The sequence below is a fragment of the Trachypithecus francoisi genome, unplaced genomic scaffold (assembly GCF_009764315.1).
Source record: "Trachypithecus francoisi isolate TF-2019V2 unplaced genomic scaffold, Tfra_2.0 Contig01440, whole genome shotgun sequence".
NCBI lineage: Eukaryota > Metazoa > Chordata > Mammalia > Primates > Cercopithecidae > Trachypithecus > Trachypithecus francoisi.
Genome location: NW_022681431.1, coordinates 29610796 through 29621607, shown reverse-complemented (window position 1 = coordinate 29621607; position 10812 = coordinate 29610796). Strand labels below are relative to the sequence as shown.

General features: G+C 43.6%; 1 non-coding gene across 1 annotated transcript; it reads right to left on the bottom strand.

Moving 5' to 3' along the window:
- Nucleotides 1–8779: 8779 nt before the first annotated feature.
- Nucleotides 8780–8852, bottom strand: LOC117096073. The gene has a single exon (XR_004442337.1). It is a non-coding gene; the product is annotated as a small nucleolar RNA SNORD65 (small nucleolar RNA).
- Nucleotides 8853–10812: the final 1960 nt, after the last annotated feature.

The window sequence follows — 10812 nt, the reverse complement described above, 5'->3', positions numbered from 1 at the left end:
GGGTTCTGAGCAGGCAGCTATGGGGTGGGGGCCAGGACCTTAGGAGACGTCTTCTTCCTCCTCTCCATCTTCCTACTCCTCTTCCTTCTCCTCCTCCAGACAGTTGGCCATGATCCTGCCAAACCAGCCAAGTCTGTTTTCTAAGAAAGGGACACGGAGCTTCCCTTGGGAGGAAGCCATGGGCCTTGCACAAAAGAATCCTGGCCACAGGGGGCCGGCTGGGCAGGACCCAGCCACAGGATGTGCATCTTGAAAAAAAAAAAAAACCAAAGCCTCCAAGAAATATAAATTTAGCAATGTTATTTTCCAGTGATCGTAGAAATGTCATAATCATGTCTCTTCCCCAAGGCAGAAAATAGAAACCTTGACATGAAGGGAGTGATCTGTAGGCTTTTCGGACAAATTGGCACCCGCTGGTCTCTCCTCTTCCCTCTTCATCTGCTCCACACGTTTTGGCATTTAACTCCACTCTGCTCCAAATGACTCTCTAGTTTCATGCCTGGATGTCTTGTCTTCCCCACTCACCTGGTGCCTCTTCTTTCTGATGTCAGTTTCTTTCTGTAGACTGGCCCTGCCCTGATCCAAGGAGACCCTAGTCTGTGGTGGACCTGCTGGTGTTTGGGGACCCCTGAGTGCCCCAGGAGCCCGCTTGAACTCCACAGCCATGGCCAGGCTGTGTCTTGGCTCTGGGCTTTGTCCACTGGGATGGAAGCCTTCCCTGAGCCCGGCCTGATCATCATACCACCTCACTCCTGCCAGCTCCTAGGTGTCCCTGGATCCTCATGCTGGTCTTTCTGTATTGACTTCCACATTCCTGCCTCTTGTCTGATGCCAAGAAGCACTGTGGCTTCCGAGATGCTGCTGCATGGCTCTGCCCTGCTCTTGGGGCTCTAACCCCTGGGCATCAGCTTGACTCAGCTCTAACCCCAGTTGATGATGCTCAGTGGACTCTGTGATTCTGACCCTGATCCCACTTTGGCAAGGGTTGGATCTTCTGTTCTGGCCAGTTCTCTCCTCCATTTCTACCCCATGCCCACGTGGGTTCTTTTCTGCCCTCCTGTCGTCTCTGTGGAGGCTGCATCAATCTTATTATTATTATTCCTGATGGTCCTTAGCATTCTGCTGAGAATTCAGCAATGTTTGTGAAATTAAACCAATGTTGCCCAAAATATGATTGTTTTTAGTTAGGCAACAGTAGGTATGAAGGAGAGAGACAGCCCCCAGGGAATAAAAAACAAGCTGAGCCCTGAGGCTAGTGATGTGATGAGCAGAAAAAGCCAAGCCTTCTCCTAAGGAGGGCCAGGCAGCTTGCCATCCTCTGCAACAGGCTGTGACTTAGAGATAAGGAAAACAGCTCACCTGAGCCACACTAAGCAGCAAGCAGTAACTGCTTATGTTGTGACAACCTGCAACCAAAAATTGTGGGGTTTTGTAGCAGTCGGGGTCCTCTGGAGAGATAGAAGCAATAGGATGAATAGAGAGATAGAGAGGTGGGTAAATAAATAGAGATATAGATAGATAGATAGATAGATAGATAGATGAGAGAGGAATTATTAGAAGGATTGGCTCATGCCATTATGGAGGCTGAGAAGGCCTCCATAAGGAGGCCATGAAGGCCATTTGTGACCTGGAGAATCCGGGATGCCAGTGCCATGGTTCAGTCCAAGTCTGGAGGCCTCAGAGCCAGAGAAGCCCATGGTGTAACTTCTGGTCTGAGGCCAGAGGCCTGAGGATCCACAGGGCCGCTGGTGTAAGTCCTGGAGTCCACAAGCCAGAAAGCCTGGAGTTCTAATGTCCAAGGACAGAAAAGAAGAGTGTATCGCAGCTGCACGAGAGAGAGAAAGTTGCCCATTTGTTCTACCTGGGCCCCCAGCTGATAGGGGTGAATTGGTGATCTTCGTTCACCCACATTGAGGGCAGATACCCACTCAGTCCACTGACTCACTTGCCAGTGTCTTCCGGAAATACCTGTGTGGACACATCCAAAAACAATGCTTTACCAGCTTTCTAAGTATTCCTAACCCAGTCAAGTGGACACCTAAACTTAACCATCATAGGCTTGGATTAAGCAGGTTCTTCAAAGAAACAGAACCAATAGTGTGTGTGTGTATGTATGTATGTATGTATGTATGTATGTATGTATCTATCTATCTATCTATCTATCTATCAATCATAGGAATTGGCTCACAGGATTATGGAGGCTGAGAAGTCCCAAAATCTGCTGTCTGCAAACTGGAGAACCCAGAAAGCTGATGGTATGATTTAATCTGAATCTGAAGGCCTGAGAACCAGGGGAGCTGATGATGTGAGTCCCAGGCCGGGTTCAAAGGCCCAAGAACCAGGAACACCAATGTCCAAGCGCAGGATGAGATTGATGTTTTTCAGCACAAGGAGAAAGAGAGAGATAGAGAGAGGGAGAGGGAATGAATCCTTCCTTTTTCTGCCTTTTGGTTCTATTCAGGCCCTAAGTAGATTGGATGGTGCCTACCCACGTTGGTGGGGGGAGCATCTGCTTTCCTCAGTTCACCAATTCAGGAGCGAATCTCTTCCAGACTTCCCTCAAACACACATAAGGAAATAATATTTTACCAGCTGTCTGGTACCTTCATCCAGTCACGTTAATACATGAAAGTAACTATCGCCAGACCATCCTTTATCAACGTGGCACCTGGATGCATCTTCTTAAGCCATACTTAATCTCCAAATAAAGTTAATAACAAGGTCATAATCCTACCTGACTCGATACAACTAGCCTGCGTAGAAGTGAAAATACACTAACCCCTTCCCCAGCAGAGGAGGTAAAGTTTTTTAGGTAATGATTATTCTTCTACTGATATCTCATAACTTAAGTACTATGATGTAAAATTAACAGTACTTAAATAGTCATGTAAAGTCAACACTTCTTATGTTACATTATAAGGGAATCAGAGGGGAAAACTATATTAGCTTGATACATGTACCTATGCACACAAACACATTCTTTTTTTTTTTTTGAGATAGAGTCTTGCTCTGTCACCCAGGCTGTGTGTAGTGGCAAAATCTCGGCTCACTGCAACCTTCACCTCCTGGGTTCAAGTGATTCTCCTGCCTCAGCCTCCCTAGTAGCTGGGATTACAGGTGCCCGCCACCACGCCTGGCTACTTTTTGTATTTTTAGTAGAGATGGGGTTTCACCACATTGGCCAGGCTGGTCACGAACTCCTGACCTCAGGTGATCCACCCTCCTTGGCCTCCCAAAGTGTTGGGATTACAGGCGTGAGCCACTGTGCCTGGCCAATAAACATATTCTTAACAAAATATTGAGAAAATAGGACAATTACAGTGTTTATTTCTGTAACTGACCACGTGGTTGTAGCTGGTATTTATAGCACTTTCTTCTACTACCCATTCTGTATTCCTTTTGCCTTCAGCAAGCACCTTAGCTGGTTGTGATTCTTTACCTGATAGGGTGACCCAGACTTTCAGTCCTGAAGAGTCTGGGCCATTTGGGTTTGGCCAATCTAGGCCAATTTGTCTAGATTGGATTGTTGTAGTTTCCCACTGACCTTCATCACGGGGTATGTAAATACTAAGAGATACCCTAAGGGATCTCCTGTATTCCAGACATGCTCTTCCTTACCTCCATTGGGGAGTAGTAGGCCAATTTCCCTTTGGTGCTCTAAATCAATCATCCCAGCTAACACCGTAACTCCCTTTGCCTATTGACTCAGAGGCATGGGATGTCCAAAGTGGCTGGGTGGCATGTTAACTTCCAGCTCAGTGGAATCATTGTTGTTTCTCCTGGTGGAAGCGTTCCTCCCTCTGGAACTAAGAACTCTAGGCCAACAGAACATCCAGTTTTGGAAAAAAGGGTGATCTTGGAAGTGTTCATATAATTTGCTCCCCTTTCTCCTTGAACCAAGGAAAGCCCCTCTTACATGAGAGTTTTCATGTCCGCAACTGACTCTGCTATATTACAAAAAATTGGAAGAGTCAAAAATGTCAGAAGAGTATGTTCTTGTTTTCCTTCCTTGGAAAGAGGGTGGACAGAGCTCGGGGAGGTGCACAGCTGCAGCGTGGGCATTAGCAGCCTGTCCTGCGGGAGGCACGGGTGCTGCTCACTCCCTGCTTCTGAGTAGGCTGAGACCACTCTCTTCCTTTTCATTCTCACTGGGCGAGAGCCTTGGGACAGCTCTCTGATGAATAAAACAAACCTTTTCTGCATGTATAATTGATATAAATTTGATTATACTGTACTTTTTATTTCGTATGTGTGTACATGAGATTACATGTATACTCCCTTTCTCCCTTTTCTTTTGCTTGTCTCCCTTTTCTGTCCCCCCCACCCCATGTCCCCAATTACATCAGGTCTCCCCAACCCCATGTAATCCTTTTTTTTTTTTTTTTTTTTGAGACAGGGTCTCACTCTATCACCCAAGCTGGAGTGCGGTGGCACAATCTTGGCTCACTGCAACATCTGCCTCCTGAGTTCAAGCGATTCTCCTGCCTCAGTCTCCCAAGTAGTTGTGATTACAGGCACGTGCCACCACTCCCGGCTAATTTTCGTATTTTTAGTAGAGATGGGATTTTGCTTTGTTGGCCAGGCTGGTCTCAAACTCCTGACCCTAGGTGATCCACCCACCTCAGCCTCCCAAAGTGCTGGGATTACAGGCATGAACCGCCATACTTGTCCTCCCAAGGTAATCTTATATTAACAACCTGTAATGTGTTCTTCCATATTTTTTTCCTATTCATTTAATCTCACGTACACACACACACACACAGGCAAATACTCATAGAAGCTTTTCTGATTAATTTTACAGTTGGAATCATATACACTTTTCTGCATGTTGCTTTTCTCACTTAAAAATGTCCTGCAAAAATCTTTCCAAATCAATGGATGTAGTTCACGCATTCCCAATGGGAGTGACAGCGTGCCCAGAGAGGGTGAAAATTGCTTCTCAGAGGATGTATGAAAAAAATGTACTGTTTTTTTAAATGTATAAATCACAGAGACACATACAGTACCTAAATAGATATGCTGTATGTTTCTGTATGTTTGTGGTATTAAAATTCCATGGAGGAGGAATCAGGGGGAAAATGTCTAAGGAGGCTCTTGGAAGGTGATAATAGAAAAAGGCTGAGAAACACTGGTGTCACCTTTTACACTTTTTAAAGTGGCCGCATAGTATTTCCTGGTGAGTCTGCACCCTGACTGACTGCAGCGCCCCCTGGTGGAAGGGCAGTCACTTTGTTTCCGGGGTTTTCTCCAGTATGAACACGCTGCAGTAACCGTTCTTGCCGATGCCTTTCACATTGGTGATTGTGTTTCTGTGGGACCCATCCTCATGAGCAGAATTGCTGGGTTGAAGGGATATGTATTTTGTTTTATTTATTATTATTATTATTATTATTATTATTTTCAGATGGAGTCTTGCTCTGTCGCCCAGGCTGGAGTGCAATGGTACAATCTTGGCTCACTGCAATCTCCGCCTCCTGGGTTCAAACAATTCTCCTGCCTCAGCTTCCAGAGTAGCTGGGACTACAGGCGCCTGCTATCACACCTGGCTAATTTTTGTAGTTTTAGTAGAGGAGGGGTTTTGCCATGATGGCCAGGCTGGTCTCAAATGCCTGACCTCAGGTTATCTGCCTAACTCAGTCTCCCACAGTGCTGGAATTACAGGTGTGAGCCACCGCGCCCAGCCAGAATATGTATTTAAAACTTTAAAATAAAAAAAAAAAAACTTTTACATCGTCAGATCACCTTCCATAAAGCTGTAACACTTCACACTTCAAGGAACAAGATATGAAAGCACCCTTTCCCCCACATCCCTACTGGCAATAGGTGTTACAGCACTTTATGAGTTTTTTATAGTTTGATGGGTATAACATAAAATCTTGTTATTTAAACTTATACTTCCCTAACTTCTAGTGAATTTGACCACCTTTTAAATATGCTTACTGGTCATTTGGACTCGCTTTTTTCCATATTGCCCGTTCATATCCTTTGACCAGTTTTTATTTTTTTGAGATAGAGTCACTCTGTCACCCAGGCTGGAGTGCAGTGGCGCGATCTCGGGTCACCATGATCTCCTTCTTCCAGGTTCAAGCGATTCTCATGCCTCTGTGGCCCAAGTAGACGCAATTACAGGTGTGTGCCACCAAATCTGGCTAATTTATTTTGTATTTTTAGTAGAGAGGCCGAGATGGGTGGATCCCTTGAGGTTTGGGAGTTCAAGACCAGCCTTACCAACATGGCAAAACCCTGTCTTTACCAAAAATATAAAAATTAGCCAGGTGGGCTCCTGAAATCCCAGCTACTCGGGAGGCTGAGGCAGGAGAATCGCTTGAACCGGGAGGTGGAGGTTGCCATGAGCCAAGATTGCAGTCCAGCCTGGGTGACAGAGGGAGACTCCATCTCCCAAAAAAAAAACAAAATAAAACAAAAACAAAACAAAACAAAACAAAGAAACAAAAAACAAAAGAAGACAGGAGAAGAACTTGTGTAGACCATTGAAATAAAGGGCTTCCAAGCAAGAATTCTACACCTAGCGGAGACATGATTCACCTACAGGGAATAAGATGTTTGTGTATGGACAAGAATTCATGGAGTATATAATCCCTTACTTTGGCTGAAGAAAATATTGAGAAAAGATCTAGACAAAACAATAAAGAAACAGAAAAATCTTAAGGGGGAGAAAAGTGAGAAATATATATATATATATATTTGAAACAAGTGAATAGGATAAATAAATTTTCTGGAATTGTGTAATGTAAGAAGAAAAGAAATAGAATCTTAAGAATGCACTAAATTATCTTACCATGTTTCAAGAGGAGTTGGGAGAGAAAGGAGATGAATTTTGAAGAGTTCTTCTTATTTTTTTTTTTAAATGGAGTTGGCAAGTTAAGGGATAAAAAGAGAGAAAGAGCACCTGAGTGTGGAAAATAGGACATGATTGTCACTTCTTTCTTTTTCCCTCCTCGGAGGCTACTACTCTTAAATTTTATAATTATTGGTTCTTTTTTATTTTTTTTGAGATGGAGTCTCACTCTGTCACTCAGGCCAGAGTACAGTGGCGCAATCTCGGCTCACTGCAGCCTCTGCCTCCTGGGTTCAAGTGCTTCTCCTGCCTCAGCCTCCCAAATAGGGATTATGGGTGTGCAACACCATAGTAGAGACAGGTAGAGACTTAGTAGAGACAGGGTTTCACCATGTTGGCCAGGCTGGTCTTGAACTCCCGGCCTTAAGTGATCTGCCCACCTTGGCCTCCCAAAGTGCTGGGATTACAGGTATGAGTCACTGTGCCCGGCCCTTATTACTTCTTTTGTTATAGTTTCTCTCTCTATATGTATCTCTAAGTAATATATTTTAAAATTTTGCCTGTTTTGATAAATATATATGTATATATATAAATGTATTTTAATTAAGTGTACATTTTTCCCAAACCTGCTTTTCCTCTTATAGTTATGTTTTTGAGAGTCATTGCTACTAATGCTGTATTTCACTAATTTTCCGTGCTGTAAAATATTCCGTTATAGGATTTCACCACAGTTTATATATAAATTTGCCTGCTTATGAAATTGAGGTAGTTTCTTTGTTTGCTGTTGTGGTAATGATGCTATGAACATTGTTTTGCCTGTTTCCTGGTGCATACATGCAATAATTTCTTTGGAGTATTTGTCTTAGCATGGGATGGCTGAGTATAGGGTACACACATCTTCAGTTTATTCAGATAATTACAAACTATTTTCTAAAATGGTTAAACCAATATATACCCCTGGCACCAACGTAGAACCTTTCAGAGCCACTTCTTTCCTGTGTCAGATTCCTATTGCTGCTGTGACAAATCACCACAAACTTAGTGGCTGAAAGCAATGCAAATGTATTCTCTTAAGGTTCTGGAAGTCAGAAGTCGGGACAGCAGTTTTCCTGTGTGAAAGGCAAGGTGTTGGCAGGAATGACCCTTTTGGATGCTCTGAGAGGACCGTCGGTTCCCTCCGGCTGTTAATGTTGCCTGGATTCCTTGACAGTGATCATCCAGTACCTGCTGCCATCATCACAGCGCCTTCTCCTCTTCGGTAGTTCTGTTTCCCTTGACTCCCTCTTACAAGGACACGTGATGGTATCATTGGACCCATGTGGATCATTCAGATTTATTTATTTATTTATTTAGAGACAGGGTCTTGCTCTGTCGCCCAGGCTAGAGTGCAGTGGTGCGATCTTGGCTCACTTCAACCTCCGCCTCCTGGGTTTCAGCGATTCTCCTGCCTCAGCCTCCTGAGAGCTGGGATTACAGGTGTGCACCACCACACCTGGCTAATTTTTGTATTTTTAGTACAGACAGTGTTTTGCCATGTTGGCCAGGATGGTCTTGAACTCCTGACCACAGGTGATCTGCCCGCTTCAGCCTCCCAAGGTGCTGGAATTACAGGTGCTTGTTATTTTCACTCTTCCCTTTCTTTATGCTGTCTTTTGCTGACCAGTGTTTCTTTGTGTCAATGTGGTAAAATGTATCTTCTGTGCATTTTTGTCTTAAGAAAATTTATTTCGCCTCAAAGTCCCATTTTCTTGTATTTTCGTTTTCAAGGTTTTTCTCAATATCTTATGAAAAATTATAAGTATGCAGAAAAGTTAAAAGAATTTTACAAAGAAAACTCATAGACCTACCGCCAAGATTCCACTACATGTGTTTCAATATGCATTTTTCCATTATTCATTTCAAAGTAAGATAAGACATCAGCACATATGTAAACATGCATATTATTGAGTTCAGTATCTATTTTTAAGTGTATTTCTTTTTCTTCATAAAATTGTAGGTTCACCACTATACAATCTGCTGATAATTCCAGCTATTTGGGGTGATTTCATGACACACACACACACACACACACACACGTATATATGTATATGTGTATATATATATTTCATTTAATGTAAACTTTAGTACAATGAAATGTTCAAATCTTAAGTGTACATTTTGAAAAATACATTCTTTTATGTAATGCAAACCCATATCAAGTGATAAAACATCACCATCACTTCAGAAATTTTCTTTATGCTCTCCCTAGTCAATTATTTGTTTGTTTGTTTGTTTTTCAGAGACAAGGTCTTGCTCTATTGCCCAGGCTGAAATGTAGTGGTGTGGCCATAGCACACTGCAGCCTCAAACTCCTGGGCTCACGCAATCCTCCCGCCTCAGCCTCCCAAGTAGCTGGGACTCTGGTGTACACCACTGCACCTGGCTGTCCCAAGTCAACTCTTAACTTTACCTTTTCAGACATGACGACTATTTTGATTTTTTCCATTGCAGATTAGATTTGCCTGTTGTAGAATTTCCCATAGGTGGAGTTGCACAGCATGCACGCTTGTGTGCGAGGTTCCTTTCAGTTAGCATAAGAGTTTTGAGAGGCATTCATGCTGCTTCATGTATCAGTAGCTCATTCTTTTTTAATGAAGGGTAATTTTATAAACCACAGTTTGTTTATTCCAGCCTCCTATTAATACTCGGGATTTGACTATTAAGAACAAAGCTGCCGTAAGTATTCTTATATAACTGTTCGCATAAACATGTTTTTATTTCTCATTGTTGAGTCACAGCATAGGTGTATGTTTTACATTTTTTTGAAGGGGTGTATTAGTCCATTCTCACACTGCTATAAAGAACTACCTGAAGGCCAGGCGTGGTAGCTTACGATTGTAATCCCAGCACTTTGGGAGGCCGAGGCGGGCAGATCATCTGAGGTCAGGAGTTCGAGACAAGCCTAGCCAACATGGGGAGACCCCGTCTCTACTAAAAATACAAAAATTAGGGCGCCTGTAATCCAAGCTACCTGGGGGGCTGAGGCAGGAGAATCGCTTGCACCCGGGAGGTGGAGGTTACAGTGAACGGAGATAGTGCTGTTGCATTCCAGCCTGGGTGACAGAGTGAGACTCCGGCTCAAAAAAAATAAAAAAAAAAAAAAGAGAGAAAAAAATAACTACTTGAGACTAGGTAATTTATAAAGAAAAGAGGTTTAATTGACTCAGTTTCTGCACGGCTGGGGAAGCTTCAGGAAATTTACAATCATGGTAGAATGTGAAGGAGAAGCAAGGCACACCTTACGCGGTAGCAGGAGAAAGAAAAACCCCATCAGATCTCGTGAGAACTCACTATCGCGAGAACAGCATGGGGGAAACTGCCCTCATGATCCAATCACTTTCCACCAGGTCCCTCCCTTGACATGTGGGGATTACAATTTGCGATGAGAGTTGAGTGGGGACATAGAGCCAAACTGTATCAAGGGGTTTCACCATTTTATTTTCCCACGAACAATGCAAGAGTTCCAGTTTTCCACATTGTCCCCAACATTTAGTGTCGTCAGCATTTTAAATTTTGGCTACTGAATTTTAGCATGGAGTGGTATCTCATTTGGTTTAAACTTGCTTTTCCCTGATATTGAGCACTTTCTCATGTGTTTATTGCCATTCATGCACAGTTAGGAAATCTGTTCAAATCTTTTGCCCCTATTTTAAGTTGGGTTGTTTGTCTTTTTTTTTTTTGAGATGGAGTTTCATTTTTGTTGTCCAGGCTGGAGTGCTAGTGGCGCAGTCTCAGCTCACTGCAACCTCCACCTCCCAGGGTCAAGCCATTCTCGTGCCTCACCCTCCCAAGCAGCTAGGATTACTGGCGCCTGCCACCACGCCCGGATAAGTTTTTTGTCCTTTTAGTAGAGACGGGGTTTCACAATGTTGGCCAGGCTGGTTTCAAACTCCTGACCTCAGGTGATCCGCCCGCCTCAGCCTCCCAAAGCACTGGGATTACAGGCTTGAGCCACTGCACCCGGCCATGTTTTA